General features: G+C 39.8%; 1 non-coding gene across 1 annotated transcript; it reads left to right on the top strand.

Annotated features, from left to right (window-relative positions):
- Window positions 1-21177: 21177 nt before the first annotated feature.
- Window positions 21178-21284, top strand: LOC118531992 (U6 spliceosomal RNA). Its single transcript, XR_004915492.1, has one exon. It is a non-coding gene; the product is annotated as a U6 spliceosomal RNA (small nuclear RNA).

Raw genomic sequence — 21284 nt, 5'->3', positions numbered from 1 at the left:
TATTTTTCCTTTGTATTATTCACAGCCTTGTTGAGTGGTGAGCAAATGGTAGGTACTTGCTTCCTTTGTTTGTTCATTTGTTCCTTCCTTCCCTCCTCTTCCCTTTCTCTCTCCCTCTCTTCCTTCCAATATTTATCAAAAACTTACTATGTGCCATGCACTGCTCTAGGCCCTGGGCATGAGCAGTAAGCAAGCAGACAAGGTCTGATGAAGCTTACATTCTAGTAGGGGAGAAAGACAATACAACAAAATGAACACATATATTTGGAGTCATCTGGAATGATGGTTGCCATCTATGCCTCAGGTCCAGATAAGGTGGCATAAGTTATTGATTTGTTCTACAAATATTTACAGAGCATCTATGATGACATGGCTCTAGCTGATGTTTTAGGTGGTTTCACCTCTTTATCCAGCTAGAATTTATCATTGTTTTGGGACCTAAACTAATTCTGAGTTCAAAAAAATCCAATCCAGTTCTTCAGTGTTATTACAAGTTGCTCTGTGCCCTATTAACAGACTTTATTTTTCAGAGCAGTGTGAGGTTCACAGCAGAATCGAACAGAATGTACAGAGATTTCCCATATATCCCTTGCCCTGACCTGCACACAGCCTCCACTGTTATCGATATCCTGCACCAGAATGGTGCATTTGTTACAATCAATGAACTTACATTGACATGTTATTATCGCCCAAAACCCGTAGTTTACATTAGGGTTTATTCTTGGTGTGGTAGATTCTGTAAGTTTTGACAAATGACATGGATTCATCATTATAGTATCATACAGAATAGTTTTGTTACCCTAAAAATCCTCTGAATGATTTCAGTTCCACCTATTCATCCCTCCTTCCCTCCCTCCTACTCTCCTACCCCAGGGAAGCATTGATCTTTTTATTGTCTCCGTAGTTTTACCTTTTCCAGAATGTCATATAGTTGGAATCATACAATATGTATCCTTTTCAGTTTGGCTTTTTTTCACTTAGTAATATGAATTTAAGTTTCCTCCATGTGTTTTTATGGCTTTATAACTCATTTCTTTTTAGCACTGAATAATATTCCTTTGGATGTACCAGGGTTTATTTATCTACTCACGTACTGAAGGACATTTCAATTGCTTCCAACTTTTGGCAATTATGAATAAAGTAGCTTTAAACATCAGTGGGCATGTTTTGTGTAGACATTAGTTTTCAGCTCCTTTGGGTAAGTACCAAGGAGCACAATTGCTGGACCATAGGTATGGTAAGAGTATGTTTAATTTTGTAAGAAACTGCCAGGGGTAGGGAGTGGGAAATTGGATGAAGGTGGACAAAATGTACAAACTTGCAGTTGTAAGATAAATAAACACGAGGAATATAATATACAGCATGACATTATAGTTAACACTGCTGTATGGTGTATTAGAAGGTTGCTAAGAGAGTAGATTTTAAAAGTTCTTATCACAAGGGAAAAAACCGTTTTTTCCTTGTATCTGTATGTGATGATGGATGTTAACTAAATTTATTGTGGTACTCATATATTGTAAAATATATGTAAGCCATTATGCTGTACATCTAAACTTATACAGTGTTGTAGGTCAATTATATCTCCATAAAACTGAACGAAAAAAAAGAAATTGCCAAACTATTTTCCAAAGCGGTCATACCATTTGACATTCCTACCAGCAATGAGTGAGAGTTCCTATTGCCCCATATCCTCACCAGCATTTGGTGTTGTCTGTGTTTTGGATTTTGGTCATTTTAATAGGTATGTAGTGGTATCTACTTGTTGTATTTTCAATTCCCTAATGCCATGCTTATTTTCCATCTGCATATCTTCCTTGATGAGGTGTCTGCTCAGGTCTTTTGCCCATTTTTTCATCAGGTTATTCATTTTCTTATTGTTGAGTTTTAAGAGTTCATTGTATATTTTAGATAACAGTCCTTTATCAGACATGACTTTTGCAAAGATTTTTTCCCAGTCTGTGTCTTGTTTTCTCAGTCTCTTAACAGTGTGTTTCATAAGCAGAAATTTTTAATTGTAATGATGTTCAGCTTATCAGTTCTCTTTTTCATGGATTGTGCCTTCGGTGCTCTATCTAAAAATCCTCCCTCAATCCAAGGTCCCCTAGATATTTTCCTATGTTATCTTCTAGGAGTGTTGTTGTTTTGCATTTATTCAGTGCTTGAAAAACTTTATATGGCATCTGAAACTTTCCACTAACTTTTCCCAATGTCTCCCACTCCTTATCTCTTCTTTAATATCCCTTCACTTGAGTAAAAAACAGATATCACAACTCCCAATAGACTCAAATCTTATGCACAACAGATGCAAAGGGAGATTATTTAACTTCTAATTAAGTCTGCCAGAAGATCCTGGGAGATCCAGGCCAACAGGCCAGTCCTCATTTTCTTGATTGTTTTATTCAGAGACGCATATCTTCTCTCAAATGTCCTCACCTATCTTATAATACTGTGCCTACTGTCCATGCCTCTCCCTCCAATATCTTACCCTTGGCTTCTCTCCAATTCTGTTTGAGTCAAGAATAAACTGAGATCGAATTGGCTTTTGGACTCTTTTGATCAAGGCCTCTTTCTGTTGACAAAGTTCTGGAGACCACAACTGTTCAGCTAACTGGTATATTATGTTCCAGGGAAAAATTCTGATGCTGACAGCAGCAGTTCCATGAAGATCGCCAGCCCACTTGCACCTACACTAAGGTTATGGGCTGTGCCCAAGTGACTTCAACATCATTTTGATCTAGTTTATATCTAGGACTGATTGTCAATTGTTTCAAAATCCTGTGCTGACTTTATAACCCCCCTAAATTTGGCTTTCATTCCCAGTTGCCTTTATTTTTGGCTTTGCTTTCGTTACATGCTGTGCATAAACCATTTTCTAGAATTCCAGAGGTTGAACTTCGCCTCTTGTGGGTAAGTTGTCTGTTATGCACCATGATCTTGAGGAACCAGAAACCCAGAAGTGCAATCATGGAAAACTTCTGAAGAACTGGATATTCATCCTCCTGAAGCAAAGTTCAAGACTGGTTCAGAGATCTGAAAACTGTTTCACTGTTCAGCCCAAAGGTGGCTATGGCTGGGGCAGAAGCTGAAACCATGCTTAGCTGAAAGGATGGGACTGGGGAGGAATTATGGTATCAGCCAAGATGGGGTGAACAAAACACTTTGGGGGAGTATTGTCCTGCCAGCAAGCTTATGGGGAAGGGGCTATAAATAAAATTGTCCAGTATTATTAGAAAGGATTGTTAAAAAAATGAAGTGCATATGATTTATTTGTAAGCAGATAGATAGGAATAAGAGGAGAGATGGAGGATAGAGCATAATGGAAGTTACTCAACAAATAACATTTGAGCAGGTAAAAGAACCATCCATAGAGGATGGAGGAGGAATGAGGCTGGAGAGGAGCAAATGTGTGTCAGAGAAGGTCTTCCAGACCTGCCTCTGGGGTCAGCCAGTAGACTGGTGCCATCATAGCACCAGAGAGCTTAAGATTTTACTTCAAAGATTCTGACTGAGGGAGTTTGGGTTAGGACCCAGGAATCTGTTTTCAAAAACAGTGTCCCCCACCCCAATTCCCAGGTAAGGCTGATTAACATTTAGATTTATGAAGTCATTAGTTTAGACAAGGGGTAGGGAAACTGTAGCACCTGGGCCAAACCCAACCTGCAACAGCCCTGTTTAACAGGCTAGAGCTAAGAATGGTTTTTATATTTTTAAAGCATCATTAAAAAAAAAAGCAAAAAGAATATATGACAAAGATGTAACTGGGCTGCAGAGCCTAAAATACTTTCTGGCCCTTCAAGGAAAATGTTTGCCTAACTATGGGTTAGTAAGGAATAAATAAATATGATGTTACAACTAGTAAAGAAGTAATGATATCTGCAAAACTTCTACAATGGGTCACTCTCCCTACAGGAAAGGGAATGTTTGCTTTGGGTGTGGTTCTTACTGGATTGGGATGCACTAACATTTTTTAAAGTCCTACTTTGTGTCGGGTGCTATTAGGTGTGTTATATTTGTACCAACACATTACGGTTATGGATAAGGAAGAGACCAAATGGGCTGCCCATTAAGGGGGTACTTAAAATTATTTCAACTCCTCCTTTCTTTCCCTGGGGAAGGAGAGAGCAGAGCAGACCTTGGAAGCTCAGGGAACACATTCCCAGTTATACAAATATAAGGCACTTAAATAAGCCTGCTTTGTAATGAGATAAGGATGTGACTACACTTTTTGAAAAATGTCTTTGCAAATGCTGTCTCGGTATACATATTTGCCCAGTAGGGAGAAAGGAAGAACAGGATGGGGAGAGGTATATGAAGAAAGTGGATCTCTTTGGAAAACTATCTAATCCCAGGGCTTTCTTGAAAAGGAAGGGCCCAGCCCCCAGCTAGACCAGTAACCTAAACTCAAGGCAAAGGCTCAGGCTTGTGGGCAAGCATTGTTTTTTGTGTGATATGTACCCCTTGCACCTCCTAATCCTGTCTATGGATTGAAAATTGGGGAGCTATGGCTGAGGATGGAGTGTGAACAAAGGCCTATAACAGTGGTGCCTATGTGGTGTTCCCTAGGTAATGCTGACTGAGAAATCCATCTTGGCTCTAGGAGCAAGCACAGACTGTTGATCTGTTTAGGGTGAGTCATCAGAACAACATCCTGTGAAAGAGATGAGCCATTTGGTTGAGGACAGGGTACCTTTGGATTGAGTGAAGCTTGGAGTTCCTGGAAAACTCATGGACAAAATAACTGTAAGAGAGAGACACCAGGCTTTCTGCCAATATGCCACAGGGCTTGAACAATTTACCAAAACCCCACAAAGCAAGATATTTACTTTTTTACATTGAGTTTGTATAGATTAATTGCACACATTAATTCATTTATTCCTGTACAAATGTAGAAATGGAGCCTTAAAGTTTGAGTGAAGTAACTGGCCCAAGTCAAACATGGAGTGGGGGATTCAGAACCCCAACCCAGTCCTGTGTGATTCCAAAGCTACTTTCTTTCCACGTGACTCCACTGCTTCTGGCAGAGTCATGGATTATTAAGGAGGTTCTCCAGAGAACAAATCATTTTCAAACACGAAAACTGAACTCAGAGAAGTGAAGCAACTTGTTCAAGGTCACTCAACTAATTACTAGAATTCCTATAGACCTGCTTCCAGAATAGGGAGATCTGAGTTGTCATAAACTTCTAAGAACTTCTTATCAAAGGAATTGAGAATGTCAAATGGAGTGTGTTGAAACCCGTAGGGACAAAGGAGCATTGAGGGAAAAGGGAGCTTTGCAGAATGAGCACATTTCACTTTTCTTAATGACCTGCCAGCTGATGCCCACTTTGAAAGGGCTTTTAGAAAGCAGGAAGGTCTGAGCGGCTTTTGGCAGTTTTCCTCCAGAGAGTACCTATTTATTTATTTATGAGATCTTTAAACATTAACTTGGCTAGTCTAAAGCAATCACTCCAAAATTTGGAGTTCATGGACATAGGCCAGATATAGGAAAAGTCCTTTCCACCCAACTCAGTACCCTGAGAATGCATGAGTCTAGGTTGATGCCCAGCCACTGGGGGCACCTGTGTCCTGGCTACCCTGACTTCTCAAATGGCTCAGCTACTAATGGCAGTGGAAGAGATGCCCAAGAAGGGGCTTAAAATCAACCAAATTTTCAAGTTCATGTCCCACTGCTCCATCTGAGAAGTTGCCATGGCCCAGAGAAGAACCCAAAGCCTAAGATCTGCTCTGCAAACCAGTGAGTTTCCAGAGCACTATGGGAATAGCCCAGGCTTTCTTACCTGAGCAGCTTCCTGATGTGTATCATAGAGAATCCCTGTTAAACTTCAGTTTCTGAGGATGGTATGAAGCAGTGCCTGGCCCAAAGATGGCAGAATGCCTGGATAAGTTGTGAAATGTCCTTTGATGATGGTTAAGTGCAGAATCTAATCACTTCTCTGGGGTGGTTTAGGCAAGGCCCTTCATGGAGGTGGGAAAAGGTTGGGAGACCTCTTGGATCTCTTGTCTTTGAAAGCTTACAATTTTGCCTGTAAGAGCTAACTGAGCTGAAGAGTCCTTTAAAGATGACAGGAATTGAATTAATAAGGGCATCCAGCCCAGATGGGGGCAGTTAGCCTGGGATCTGGTCCTCAAATTATTCAGAGAGTTGGCCCTGTTTCCAGTTTCACCTTCCTGGCTTAGTCAGTATGAACATGAGTTAGAGGTACAGACAGACAGACTGGACACTTTTTGCCTTCTCTTCTAGCGTGGCCCATGTTTGTAGTCAGAAAAGACAAGCAGCACAGGCCTAGCCTATTTGTCCATGAAGGGATGGATATTTCTCTGCAGGTCTTCTGGTAAAATACTCAAAGAAGTTGAGAACTATGCAGAATCTTTAAAGAATTTCTTGCTTGAAGCCATTGTTTTCAGGAGCAGAAAATAAAGCACAGAGAGATGTGAGTGATTAACTTGAGGCCCACACCAAATGGTAGGGGGCAAGGTTGAACTGGACCCCTGGGCTTAAGATTCTCAGAAAAAAATCAGAAAAGAGAAGAAAGCCAATTTTCTCTCTTTTCAGTTTTCTCAAATGTAAAATAAGAGAGTCAGAAAGAGAGTTTACCTCTCAAGTCCCAACCATCTCTAACATTCCCTGCTAAGTGGTTTCACTATAGGAAAACTTTGACTGAGAATGGGTCCCTGAGAGGCAGTTGTGGATAGTTCTGTGACATTAAACATTTTATTTTATACAATAATTTATTTATTCAAAAAGGGTATCACTGATTCCTGGTAGGTTTACGACCTGCTGTACTGTCTCCTACTGCCTCTCTGAAATAGGGATATCATATTAAAATCCACAGTCCAGAGCAAAAGGTGGGAGGAGCCTCATTCACTGATCCATTCAAAAAATTTTATTGAGTTGCCATTGGGTATAACAGAGAACACAGCTGATAAATCCTCATGGTGTTTATAGAACCAGATATTTGTGCAGAACATATATGGACTTGGTTCTCTTGCTCTGTCTCTTTCCTCGGTTGGTGAGAAACAGAAACAGAGAAAAGGCATTTTTAGGGAGGTGGAGAGAGAGGGCAGGGAAGTGGAGGGAAAAGAGAATGAGGTATATAAGAAGGAGAAAGGGAGAGAATATCTCCCAAATGATGTTTGCAAGAAGGAAATATTTGGCTACTTCTTCTTCTTTTTAAAAATTAATTGTGGTTAGCTGAACTGTATCAAACTCCTTTAACTCTCTCAAATGCAGACTTTTCCACTTTCCAGTAAACTTGAGTTGCTATGGTGAGAGAGTGGCCTGGGACAAGTCAAATGTAAAACATTGGAAATAACACCCCAACGCCGTGCAACGTATCAAATAATTAGAATGACCCACCATGTGTTTCCCATTCCTTGCTACAGATTCGATTACCTTATGATTTATCACCTGTTTTTCTAAGAAAAGCTTGAGCCCTTGTTCTCAGCTTCTCTTTTTTGAATGTGTTAAGAATGGTTTTGGGCATAGAAGGTAAGGAAAGTAGACAAATGTATAAATTCATTGTTTTTCCTTCAGGAACCTTTCTTAGACCCTCTGGCCTTGTGGTATCTGTTCCCTCCTATCACTCTCCCTGTTTCCACCACTAATGTAACACAATTCACTTCTAGTACCTCTCAGGGATTAGTAGAACTAACTTGTAAAATGTTGCTCTGAAGTCCACACCAAAACAATTCACTCTGTTTACACGGCACTCCAGGCTTCACAAAGCACCTTCACATTTCATTTCGTCCCATCTTCCCAACAGCACTGAGCAGCAGAAATAGCCAACATGACCCTATTTCTTACCTGCAGGAATGGGGAGGGGGGCTGAGGGAGAGGTTAACGGCCTGCCCACGGTCACTCACACAGAAGTGGGTTCAAGCTGGAGTGTTCTGAATTCATGTCCACGGCTCAGCAGTTCTCTTTCCAGGTCTGCTGTGTTGTCAATGATTTGTGAACTTGGAGGGCACAGGGCAATGAGCATTTGACCATGAATCAGAAAAGAAAAGAAAAGAAAGTCTACTTTTTCTCGTTGTCAGTTTTCTCAACTGTAAAATAAAGTCAGAGAGTTTACCTCTCAAGTCCCAACCATTTCTAATATAGGAAAACATTGACTGGGTCTAGGTTCCTGGGAGGCAATTGAGGATAGTTCTGTAACATTAGATATTTTATATAGCAATGCATTTATTTAAAAAAGTGTTACTTATTCCTGTGCATACAAGATCATTCTTAACATTAATGTTAGCAATATTAACATTGTTGCTAACAGTTATAAGGAAGAATCCTGTTAAGGCCAATGGAGATTAAGGCTCTTGATTAACTTTTCAGATCAAAACTTTGATTTCATAAAAAGCTTCTGCACAGTGAAGGAAATAATCAACAAAACTAAAAGGCAACCTATAGAATGGGGGAAGATATTTGCAAATGACATATCTGATAAAGAGTTCGTATCAAAATATATAAAGAACTGATAAAACTCTACACCCCCAAAATGAATAACCCAATTGAAAATGGTCAGATGACATGAACAGACATTTTTCCAAAGAAGATCTACAGATGGGCAATAGACACATGAAAAGATGCTCAACATCACTCATCATCAAGGAAATATAAATCAAAACTACAATGAGGTATCACCTCACACCTGTCAGAATGGCTAAAATCAGCAACACAAGAAACAACAGGTGTTGATGAGGATGTGGAGAAAAGCCAACACTTTTGTGCTGTTGGTGGGAATGCAAACTGGTGTAGCCACTCTGGAAGACAGTATGAAGTCTCCTCAAAAAATAAAAAAATAGAACCGCCCTATGATCCAGCAATTGCACTCCTAGGTATTTACCTAAAGAATACAAAAATACTAATTCAAAAGGACACATGCACCCTGATGTTTATAGCAGCATTATCTGCCAAATTATGGAAGCAGCCCAAGTATTCATTGACTGATGAATGGATAAGAAAGATGTGATATATATAGTGGAATATTACTCAGCCATCAAAAGAATGAAATCTTGCCATTTTCAATGACATGGATGGAGCTGGAGAGTATTATGCTCAGTGAAATAAGTTGGTCAGAGAAAGACAAATACCATGTGATTTCACTCATATGTGGAATTTAAGAAACAAAACAAATGAGCAAAGGGAAAAGAAGAGAGAGAGGCAAACCAAAAAACAGACTTTTAACTATAGAGAACAAACTGATGGTTCCCAGAAGAGAGGTAGGTGGAGGGATGGGTTAAATAGGTGATGGGGATTAAGTGTGATGAACACTGGGCGATGTGTGGAATTGTTGAATCACTATGTTGTACACCTGAAATTAATATTACACTAACTGGAATTTAAATAAAAAAAAAAGAAAAAAATATTTGATTTCAGTGGTTTACCCACAGGTGTTCAAACAGAATGATGATGATCAGTCAGGATTTAACCAGACCAACAATAACAATACAGTAACCAATAATAAAAATTGCTAGCATTTATTGGGCACAAAATAGAAAGTATATTTTCTGGATTATTCTATTTTGATCTCCCCCAACAGCCCATGAGGTAGGGACTCTTGTTATCCCCTTATCAGTGAGGAGCTGAGACCAAAGATGCTAAATGATTTGTTCTGTGTCTTCCAACCATTAAAGGTTAAACCCAGGATTGAAACTCAGGCAGTCTGTCTACAGAATTGGCTCTTTTACCAATTAAATTTTTAAATTTACAGCAGGGGAGGTTCTGGTTAGGGAGCCAAGAGAGGGCACTCATCTTTGCAAGGCCCGCCACTGAGGACACTGAAGGACAGTTTCCATTTTCCTTGGAGATCTTAATTAGACCAAAGGTTACTGGCTGTCTTGGAGGGATGCTTCAATCCTACAATACTGATGATCTAGAAACAGAGCCCTGGGTAGTGGTGGAGACACTCAGAGTTTCACTGCTCGGCTTTCAGTTTCCTGACTCCTGTGGAACATCCCCCCCCCCCCCCCCCGCTCTGTTATGACAACACAACATTACCTCAGATTCATTGCAATTCATCTGAGTAGGTTACCATAAACCACATTCTAACTTGTTTTCCTGGGGAGGCACCTTGGGGTCACTCTGATTGGACTTGGGGGAGACTCTGGTGTCCTTAATTAAATTTGTGAAGCATCCTGTTCTCCTTGACGGAAAATGGGGAGAAGCCCTACTCCCATCAACAGCACATTTACAACCATCTCCTGAGTGGTTTATTTCTGCAGATGGAGAATCTCAGTCATTTTATGTTCTTATTGTTTTCAATTTACTGACCAAATTCTGGGACTGGACCCAATTTGAGGTTTGTAACCTCTTGTGTGTTATTATAGAGAAAAGTAGGGCACAATTAATGAATTTCTCATTTTTGTCTCTGATTCAGACTCTGGTTTTAAGTAGGACAGTTAGGAGTTATATACTGATGCATGTAGGTGTATGTAGATATATGTATATGTGCACATAACACACTTATTCAGGAATATGCATATTTGGTCTCTAATATACTTTATCTCTAGAGGGAATCTCATTCTGATGTCCTCTTTTATATAGCTTATGTGCTGTGCTGTGATAGACTCATTTCCTACCCTTTCCCTTTTATTTTATTAAATTTTTTGCTTTTGACAGTTCTCCCACATCAAGTATTTTCATAACAGGAATTAGATATAATATAACTTATCTATCTAGTAATTAATGTAATTTAACACCACTTATACAGCATACGCTGTATGCTGGACACTCCTCCAAGCATGTTACAAATATTAACCAATACAACCCTATTTATAACTCTTTAAAGTGGATCCTATTAAATATCCTCATTTTACAGACCGGGAAACTGAGGCAAGTTTTCGTTTCTGCTGGGGAACCGGGTTTGTATGTGGGGAGGTGATGTGCTTTGTTTGAGCGGTTTGTGTTTTGTTTTCCATTCAAAAGAATGATAAAAAGCTATGATATGATCGAAAAAAGAACAGCTATTCTTCTTGAGCAGAAAAGCCAGAATCATCAAAGACTGGATTTACATAATGATGTACTGGTTTTATAGCTAAACACTTAAAGCTATTAAAAACACTTTTATTATTAAAATTCCTGCAGGAAACATAACTTTGTTATTGTGATACTTAAACTCTCTGGCTTCTCACTTCCCCTCCCTTTGAAACAATTATGTGCATAATGTGATTTTTAATAATCTGTGGTTTCTTTGGAATGCTAATATCATGTTCAAGCATCGAAGGATGTCCTTCTTAAGGCTCTTGGCCTCCTTGACTATGCATACAATGTGCTGGTTGCCCAGAAGACTTGGTCTCACTCCTGCAGCAGGCAGGGCTCCGAGGAAGGATGGCTAACCACAGCTGAACCTTCCTCTGGCTCATCAGGCTTCTGCTTGGGCGATGGAGTCAGTCAAACCTGAGTTCATGAGCCCTGGCTGGCTTCGACCAGGATGGTAGTGGAGAGGGGCTGAAACGAGTGGATTCAGGATATGTTCTGGAGCTAAAAAGGGTAGGAGTTGGTGACTGACTGGTCATGGGGGTGAGGAAGAGGAATCTGTTGAATTGGAATTATCTGGTTGTTTGCCTCTAACCTCCTTGAGTTCAGGGACATTTGTATTCTTGGTGCTTACTGTTGTATTGGTACCTGGTAAGCAACCAAAAAATATTTATTGAATATATGAATGAATGAGTGATGAGTGAAGACAATGTGATCCAGTGGAAGTTCTGCGATTTACCCAAGGTCACATAACTATTTAATGGCAGATCTAACCATGGAATCTAGGTAACCAGGTTGTGTATGACAGAACACTTTGACTTTATGTCCTATATGTGGTCTCTCTCTTTTCCCCTTCTGATTTTTAACTCTTTGAAGGCAGACCTTGTGTAAAAATCAATATAACTAACGTTTTTATTTGGCAGTGGAAAGCTGAATCAAGCATGGATGTCTCTGTGCGTGTATTTGTTAGCTAGGATGTGCTTTCCTTTTGAGGATAAGGGAGGAGGTAGTTGGGGGAAAGGCTGGAAGTTAACAGATACTGTAAGATTCTCAGGTTTTTCCACTGTCAAAAATGTCGACTTTAGTTTTTCATTATTTCCTTTCTTCTCCATTCCATTCTAGCAATGGCCCACCCCTTGCCTGGATTAATGCAATCGCCTCTTAACCTTCCACCTTTTCTCTTGTTATTTATGTGCTATTGACCTCATGAAATAGAGTCATTTTAGCTTTGCCACTTATTAGCAGGGTGATCTGGGCCAAGGCATTTATTTTTTCAGAGCCTAAGTTCACTCATTTGTTCAAAATAGATAAAGACAAAAAATGCCCTACTAATACTGTGAAAATTTGTTGAAAATAACTGTGAGAACCAGGCCAGACCACAAAGGTTGGGCCAGGCTAGAGGACTGGAGAGACTAACCAGCTAGTCTTGGCTAAAGGCAACTTCCTCTTTGGTTCACCATTGCCTCAACTAGCAAAGAGTGCAAGGGGTGGAGGGTGTATAGTGGTGCAAGTGGTAGCACTTCCCCAGGGCATGCTCAGAGTTCAGTGATTTGGGCAGCTTCTGGAGGTTTCAGTGAAGCAGTTGAGGACAAGGCCTCTTTCTGGGTAATGCTGCTGTATAGATTTTAAGGTGTTCTCTTACTATTAATGCTACTAAATTTCTAGTGCCAGAATGTGCACTATGCTAGATATTTTTGTGTACTTCATTGTATTTGATCAACATGACAAAGATGGAAAGTAGATATAATTATCTCTATTTTACAGGTGTGGTACCAATAGAAATGTTAAGTAACTTGCCCAAGACCACAAAATCAGGTTTATTTCATTCCCAAGCCTTTTAATTTGAAGTTACAGTTATTATCAAATTATACACTCCTTAAGGTAGGATCTGTGTCATATAACTATTTATCCCCAAGCTGCTTTGAGCATAAAAATTTCTTTGTACATATTTTTTGATGCATGAATGGGTAGATAACAACTTGTTTTATAGGTTATGGTTTAAAATTAAGGGACTCTGTAAGACTCTTAGAAAGTCATTAAGATGTCTGAGAAGACCTCTCTCTTGGAGGTCCAGGCCTAAATTAAACTTCAAAGTTGGGGTGCAGAAGTAAGGAGGATATTTGGGAACACTTAGTGATTTACACTTACATAAGAAGATTTGTAAGGAGAATGAGTACAGAATGATCTTTGTCTAAGGGCAGGAAAATGCAGTATGAATCAAAAATCAAAAAGAAATCAGGATAATACTGAACCAGTGTTTCCCAAAGTATGTTCCAGGGAACTGTATACCCAAGAAATACTATCTTGTACGATGTTTCTCCAAAAATAGGTCATGATTAAATACAGTCAACTCTTGAACAATGCAGGGTTAGGGATGCTGACCTGTGTGGTCTAAAATCCACCTATAACTTTTGATTCCCTAAAGACTTAACTTCTAATAGCCTACTGTTGACTGGAAGCCTTACTGATAACATAAAGAGTCGATTAACACACATCTTATATGTTATGTATATTATATACTGTATTCTTACAATGAAGTCAGCTAGAGAAAAGAAAATGTTATCAAGAAAATCACAGGGAAGAGAAAATACATTTGCAGTACTGTACTGTATTTATTGAAAAAATCTGCATATAAGTGGACCCATGCAGTTTAAACCATGTTGTTCAAAGGGTCAACCGTACATACAGAAACAGAACATAGTATATACTCTTGTAGCATATGTTAGTGTTTTAAAAGCTGAGAATTCCTATACTTAAAAAATCCTAACAACAATAAAGCCCTTTTTACTCTATTTAACTAGTATTCCCAAACACATTTACCATATATTCTCCCTCCACACTCCATCATTAATTGCATACCAAAGAACTAATGGTTATCAGAGCCCACTGAGAAATGCTAGAAAGGGAATTGAGTAGTAGTTGAAAAAAACTCCTTTTCTCTCTCTCTCTCTTTTTTTATGCTTTCTTACTTAATATTCAGATCGTTTTGTATTTGTTGATAGAGGTTGGTCAGTTTCATCCATTCACTCAATAAATACTTACAAAATACCTATAAAGCTTGACATGGTAGAACATACTTTGAGTTGGTAGATCCTTGATTTCTCTTGTCCTCATGAGGAAGGGAAAAGAAAGGGGTGCAGGAGTCCTGGGGATAATGGGTAATCAAGAGATTTCTGTCCTTCCACATTTAGAAGGTATTAATGCCCAAATAACAAGGGTCTAGGTCTCTATTCTGCCATCAAGAAGTTCAGAATTTTATTAGGGTTTCATCCTCAAGTAATTTTTTGGAACCTTAAGGAAGCTTCTTCCCAAACCCTTCCATTCTAGCCAGGCAATCTGATAGTCTCTGACTCTGGGACAGCACTCCACTTCTGCTGGTGCATCTTGTTGCTTTTCCAGGCTGTTGTCTTTTTGTTTCTTCCCAAGGGCAAATAAAAAAGTTTAGTTATAAGACAGCTTAAATCTAGATTTAGGAAAAAAAATCTCATGCTGCAGGTCAATAATTTTGCTAGTTATACTCAAGTTATATGCTCAAATAACAATATTTTACATCTCAGTCTGAAGCATTTGCGTATGTGTGTGTATATATATTCATCAAATGTTCATCAAAATGTTGCTTCCAGAATTAAGGGATAGTCTGCACCCTAAAATACAGAAGTTCATTGCAACCTTCCAGATGAGTTTTCCAACTTGAAAAAACTTAAGATCTTGTCTTCTATAGAGGAGGCAATGTAAACATTTTGGACGAAAGAGAATTTCTATAACAAGTGATGTGATTCTGGGGTTTTGCATACATATACAAAACAGTAATGGAGACTTTCTAACTTGAAAAAGCTATGAAGAAGAGAAGAGATCATGGAAATTTCATATATACACTATATATCTAATATGTATAATATTAAGAGGTAGAATCTGAAAGGAAAGACCACTGCATGGATAGCATGCCTGTTTTAGTAGCCTGAGTTCTTCCTGATATGAAGGCTATGTAATTATTTTGGGAAGTGATTCCAACGAACAGGAGTTGGGTTGGGACTACGACACTGAATAGGGAAAGAAGGAAAGACAGGATGTATGACTGAGCTGGTCGCTGTTGTGGGTGACTGAGACTCCGACCTTTGGGGGAAGCTTCTGAGAAACTGTAGAATGATCCTCAGACCCTTCTGCCTTAAAACCAGAGGTAGAGTAGCTTATCTATTGGCTCCCGTGTCCATTGATCCAAGTTGCCCCGTGGGGTACTACCTCCCTCACTTCCAGGTTTGCCCATATGTCAGATGACTAGTGAGTTCCAGTGGGTGAAGAAAAGCCCCAGAGAGGAAAGTGAGACATACCAGCTACTGTCAAGTTCAGCCTGCATTCCTCTCTAAACCATGCCATTTATTTATCATGTCATGTAAAGACCAGCTAAGGTCTTTATCTGGAGCAGCTTCTCAGTTCAAGGGTCAATTGCTCATAAAGCTATGGGCTGCCTGGAGGAAGCACAAATAATATGGAGAGTAAGCTAAAATTAGCGCAAATGAGATGGCCTTTGTCAAAGGTGACTCCCGCTCCCTCCCATTTTTTCTGGCTGTCCTTTATTTAGTATGCTTTGTGTACCAGACACTGCATCAAGCACTTCACAAGGATTACCTACTTCGTTCAATCCTTACAAAGTGGACATTGTTACCCTTCCCTATGAGGGTTGGTTGGCAGAAACAGATGTTGTGGATCACTATCTCAGTGCATCCGTGCCTGCTGCCAAAGGAGTGAGAGGCTTAGGCATTTGATAAATAATAGGACAGTGATTATTTTCACTAAGGCTTGGAAAAGGCCTAGCCAACCCCCATCATTCTGTCTCTTGACTCTGCTTTATTTTTCTTTTGACCATATTATTTATTGGTTTATCTATTTGCTTATTGTTGGTCTCCTGCTACTAGAATGTAAGCTCCTTTGGATTTGGGACTTTATCTGTTTTGTTAGAATAATGTCCGGAACAGGGGAGGTAGTCAGTAATTATTTACCACTGAATGTAAAAAGGAAAATGGACTTTCACTGGTATGGGTGCAGTGAAGTTTGTTATGTTAAGAACATTTTGATAATGGAATGCTTGGGTGGCTCAGTCTTCTGTCTTTGGCTCAGGTCGTGATCCCAGGGTCCTGGGATTGAGTCCCACATGGGGCTCTCTGCTCAGCAGGGAGCCTGCTTCTCCCTCTGCCTGCTGCTTCTCCTGCTTGTGCATAAATAAAATCTTTTTTTAAAAAGAAATTTTTGATAAAATTGGTGATAGACACTGGTATAGGTAAGGGTTGAGTTGCTCAGTTTCAGTGAGCAGGTATAGAGCTCAGTTGGAAGCCCATTGAATATGGAGTCAGTGATAAAGATATACAAAGAAAAGGAATGAAAAAGGAAAAGATGGGTAGAGATTCATTCAAATTACTCCATCTATCAGTATTTATTGGGCACTATCTGTCCCAGTACATACTAGAGGACACACTGGTTTGATCAATGTGATAAAATGTAGAGGAAAGAGCAAAGCGGGATCAGAAACTGAAAAAATTTAGAAGAAACAGGACTGAAGAAGGCTCTCTGTAGGATATGTGTAAGGGCCTGGCCTTCTCTCTGAAGCATCTGTGTGAGTGATTTGTGGTATGTGTTAGGGAAAAGGATTACAGGAAGTTTCACACTAGAGAGACCTGGAGAGAATTTGACTCTGTTGCCAAGTTTTCAGAGTCAAAAAGGGCAAAGCTAATGTTTTCTACTGATGCAGGTCATCAAATGTCATCCAGAAATGGAGAGCAGCTTTTATTTAAAAAGAAAGAAAAAGAGAAAGAAAGAAAGAAAGAAAGAAGAAAGAAAGAAAGAAAAAGAACAAACGAACAATTATGTAAAAATTAGCTCCCTGAGGGTGAATTTCTGGAACGTGGTAAGGTTTAGAAAAACTGATAGAAAATATAAACAAAACAAATTATCTTGGGCTTGGGGGATGTGGATGGTGGAGATGGGTGCTGTGTATTCAGCTAGTAGTTGAACCAGAACTCTTTGTCCAGTGAATTACTGTTTTCTCCATCAAGGATGAACTGTCAGCCAGACCTGCAAAGGGTTCAAGGAGCCCAACGGTCCCAAGAAGAAATTTGCCTACTATACCGTCTTTGTCTCAAAGTCTCTCTTCTACTGTTGTCTACAGGGTTGCATTTCTTTGTCTGTGGGGCAGGGTGTGGCTGGGGCCTGGACGCTGGAATCAGAAGAGACATTCCTGACTCCCACACAGCCATGTTCCTTCCCTTTCTTTTGGTGGCAGAACTCTAGGGGACCAAATCCCAGGCTGGCATTTCTGGCCTTGCCTAAAACTCTCTGTGCTGTTCTAAAAAATAATATCACTGTTATGTAAGTGATATAAGTCAAGCCAGGAACATGCAGCCCAGGGAAGAAGTACATTTTATGTTTTGATTTCTTCTTTTCTCTTGGCAAAAACTTGTTGTTCCCATCCATGCTAGGGCAGAACTGAAGTCCACTTGGTGTGGAATGGGGAGGGGACCATCCTGCTTGACCGCATTTTAGCCTGGTGCCTGTTCCAGATACCCTGCTGGTTACAGAGAAGCCACTGTGGGAAAACACAGTGTGGGTAAGCCTGGGCTTGCACAAAGGAGGTGCTCCAGCCCCCACACCAGCTCCCATGGATTTTTAGCCAGGGTCAGATCTCCTTAGTGACCTGGATTATAGATTTGATGAGACCTCACTGGATCACACGGTGCATAAAGGCCTGAGTTAGGGGTGAATCTAAATTGAGGGAATAGTTTTTGCCTAATAGAGGTTACATATATTATTGAACAGGTTATGAAACAGGTTATGGGACAAACCGTCTTCCAACCACCCAGGCTGGAAAAATTAGAGTCATTTAAAAATTTCTCCCCATCCTTTATGCCCTAGATAGAAGCAGTCTCCAAATCCCAGTCAAGGATCCCAGTGGTCCCAAGAAGAAATGTGCCCACTGTTCCTTCTTCGTCTCAAAGTCTCTCTTCTACTGTTGTCTACAGGGTTGCATTTCCTTGTCTGTGGGGCAGGGTGTGCTTGGGGTCTGGAGGCTGGAATCAGGTTACATGTATTTCTTTAAGACTAATCCCTCCCAGTGATTCCTACTTTTCCTTTCCATGCCCTGCCATCTCCATGGCATAGCTCATGGGCTGGGAGGCAGCTGGAGGAAGCTGAGTATGGACTCTGGAGAAAGACATTCGGGATGTGCATTTTGGTTCTGGAATGTGACTTGGACAAACTAAACTCTCTGTCCCACAAGTTATTCTTAGAAAATGGGATTGATAACACTCCTTACTTTGCAGGAATGTGAGGATTAAATGAAATGCATTTATAAAAATGCAGGTGACTAAACAGTATAGTCCCAATTGTTCTTTTAGATGCGGCGATTCGTAGACAAATGTTTATAAGGATATGCACCAAAATGTTAATGGTGTTTTTATATTGGGGTGGTGGGATTTATGGTTTTTTTTTTTAACTTGCATGTTTGTGATTTCCTATATTTTTAAAATCTCCACAACGAAAACGTATTACTTTTGTACTAAAAATCATACATATGAATTAAAATTCCACCAAACCTTTAAGAACCAGCTGAGATGATACTGGTTTTATTAAAACTTTCCAGATGTTCCTGTTGACAGAGATCCTTTTCTGAGCAAGTTACTGAATCACTTTGAGAGGGAGATGCTCATCTGCAAAATGAGATGTAATAAACTTCAAATGGAAATTATGTATACACCATTAAGTATTTATAATATGCATCTTATAAATATACTCACACATACACACTATTCTCTCTCCCTCCTTCTCTCTCTGGGATTTAGAGATGCCCGAGCAATAGAAAGTGCTTAATAAGTGCACTTTTCTTTTTCTGAATACCAGAAACACTTTGTACCCCTCTTATAGCATTTACTGTATTTTGCTTTGTATTATGGTTATTTGTGAACTTTCTATATCTGCTACTAGATTATAAGCCCAGTGAAGGCAACAGCTACTGTGTTCTATTCATCTTTGACCACACAGGGTTTAATGTCTCTTTCATTGTAGCTGCTAAATATCCTCATCGAATGACTGAATGCCTAGGTAAAGGAAGAGGCCCTAGAAGTATAAAGGCATACCCCTTTAGGGTTTCAGTTATGCACTGTCTGATGCTGGGCCTGCCAGTGTAGTTGCTCAACAAATGTTTGTTGATTGGGTGGGCACACGCAGCAGCAAGGACCCAGCGTTCTTGTGAGGGAAGCCAGAGCCCGGGTGAGTGTGCCTGGCCCACTGATGGTGCCGCAGGTGTCTGTGAGGAGGTTCGTTCTTTGAAGTGAATGGAGTTTGAAACTCAGACAGCTGTCCAGGGCCAATCCCTCCACTGCAGGACCTGCCTCTGATTGCTAAGGACAGGGGAGAGGGGACTGCAACTGAAAGAAACAATGAAGGACATGAAGTTGAAAGAGGGCTGGGATGAAAGTCTTAAGAGACTGAGGAGGAGCAGACAGTCCTGCTTTTGTAACAGGTTGTGGGGAGCAATTCCCCTCAGGTTAGACTGCAACATCACTGACATCCACCCCTTGTTGGTGACTTTGGCCCAGAAGGACTTCACCAGGTATTCACGAGCAGAGCCAAGACACCTTCATGGAGCTTTACAAACTTAGGGCAGAAGAGAAAGAAAATAAACGGGCCCCATAGTAGCTGAGAGGGCCAGGGAATACAGCAGTAAGCAAGCACTTTCTAAGGACTTCCATAACCAGTTATACAGGACTTTTCATTATAAATGGAGATTTTGACAGGTTAAATAGAAGTGGGCAGAGCCTGAGTAATGCTGGTTATCCTATTGCTATGGTGCTCTTTTCCCCTTGGCTAATGCAAGCCAAGAAACAAAAACAAATTATATATATATATATATATATATATATATATATATATATATAAAATATTATGTGCATTCATGGAGTGAGGAGATAGTCTGAAAGAGAAAAGAAGAAATGCAGAAAGGAAAATGACTCATTGACAGAACAGGTGTGCCAGCTGAGACACAAGACAAAATGGAGTGAAGCCCTAGATCTTACTGTAGTATACCTGGCCACTTATAGCTCAGGAAAACATGGTGGGACAAAACCTCACTATGCTAGGCCAATCAGTGGGCTCCCAGGAGTAGGTGAGACCCTATGTGATGTCAGTGGGGGCAGGACTATTAAGAGGTAGGACTTTGAATGTTCACTGGTATTTTCTCGAACATCCTTTGCCAAAAGTTGTGAATATCAATGCTTATCTATTCTCTGGGATCTTTGTCTTGGGAAGGAAATATCGTATGGGGCTGGTATCTGTATGTATATATACATGTGTGCATGTATATTTATGTACATAGGTAGACCAAGAGCAAATAAAAAATCTTTTAAAATACAAAAAAAAAAAAATCGTTTAAAATACCTGTTCTGTGTATGACAAAATATTGATGATATACTTGGTAAGACCAGAGAAGAACTAAAAAAAAGAATAACTAAAGCAATTAAATATTTGAATAGAACTTCAAGATAGCAATGAAGGAGGTGTTACAGAAGACATAGACAAAAAATATTTTTTGAGAACTTTCCAGATTTCATCACTGGTTCACATATATCATTTCTTCTGATTCTGCGAGAACACTGTGAGGTGGATAGAGTATCATAGTCCCATATTATAGATGAGCAAACACATTGGGAGGGTAAAGGGATTGTTGAGAGTAAGTGGCAGGTGGAGAACTGAACCTAGGTTTGTAGACTCAAAATCTCTTGCTCTTGTGCTGTTGCACTAATAAGCAGTGACATTTTCTACCTTATCTCTCATTTTATATTTTTTATATAGAACATTTTATATCTTATATACATTATATATTTTAGATATCACCATTCTATCAAAAAATCTGGGTGTTATTCTGATAGGGATAGAAAGTCCACTTTTCCTGAGAATGGCATTTATTGATGCATAGCCTGTTTCTCTGTGATTTCCAATAAAGCTTACGGACATAAAGTTTTTCAAGAATATTACTGGGAATAAATTTAAGGTGATATTTTAGTTGTTATTCTGAACACCCTGTGTCCACTTTGACTTTGTGTCCCACTGATGACACCTACCACTTCCCTTGGAAGTTTAGAAGACACCTGACTCCCTGGTGTAGAGGCGGGGGGCACTTCTGGAAGGTGGTGGAAGAAAACTTTTAAAAAAGCTTGGGTGGTGCTCGCTTTGACAGCATATTTACTAAAATTGGAATGATGCAGAGAAGATTAGTGTGGCCCCTGCACAAGGATGACACGTAAATTCGTGAAGCATTCCATATTAAA

This window comes from Halichoerus grypus, chromosome 11, assembly GCF_964656455.1.
Source record: "Halichoerus grypus chromosome 11, mHalGry1.hap1.1, whole genome shotgun sequence".
NCBI lineage: Eukaryota > Metazoa > Chordata > Mammalia > Carnivora > Phocidae > Halichoerus > Halichoerus grypus.
Note: the sequence above shows the minus strand (reverse complement) of the source record. Positions and strands in the feature narration are given on the sequence as shown.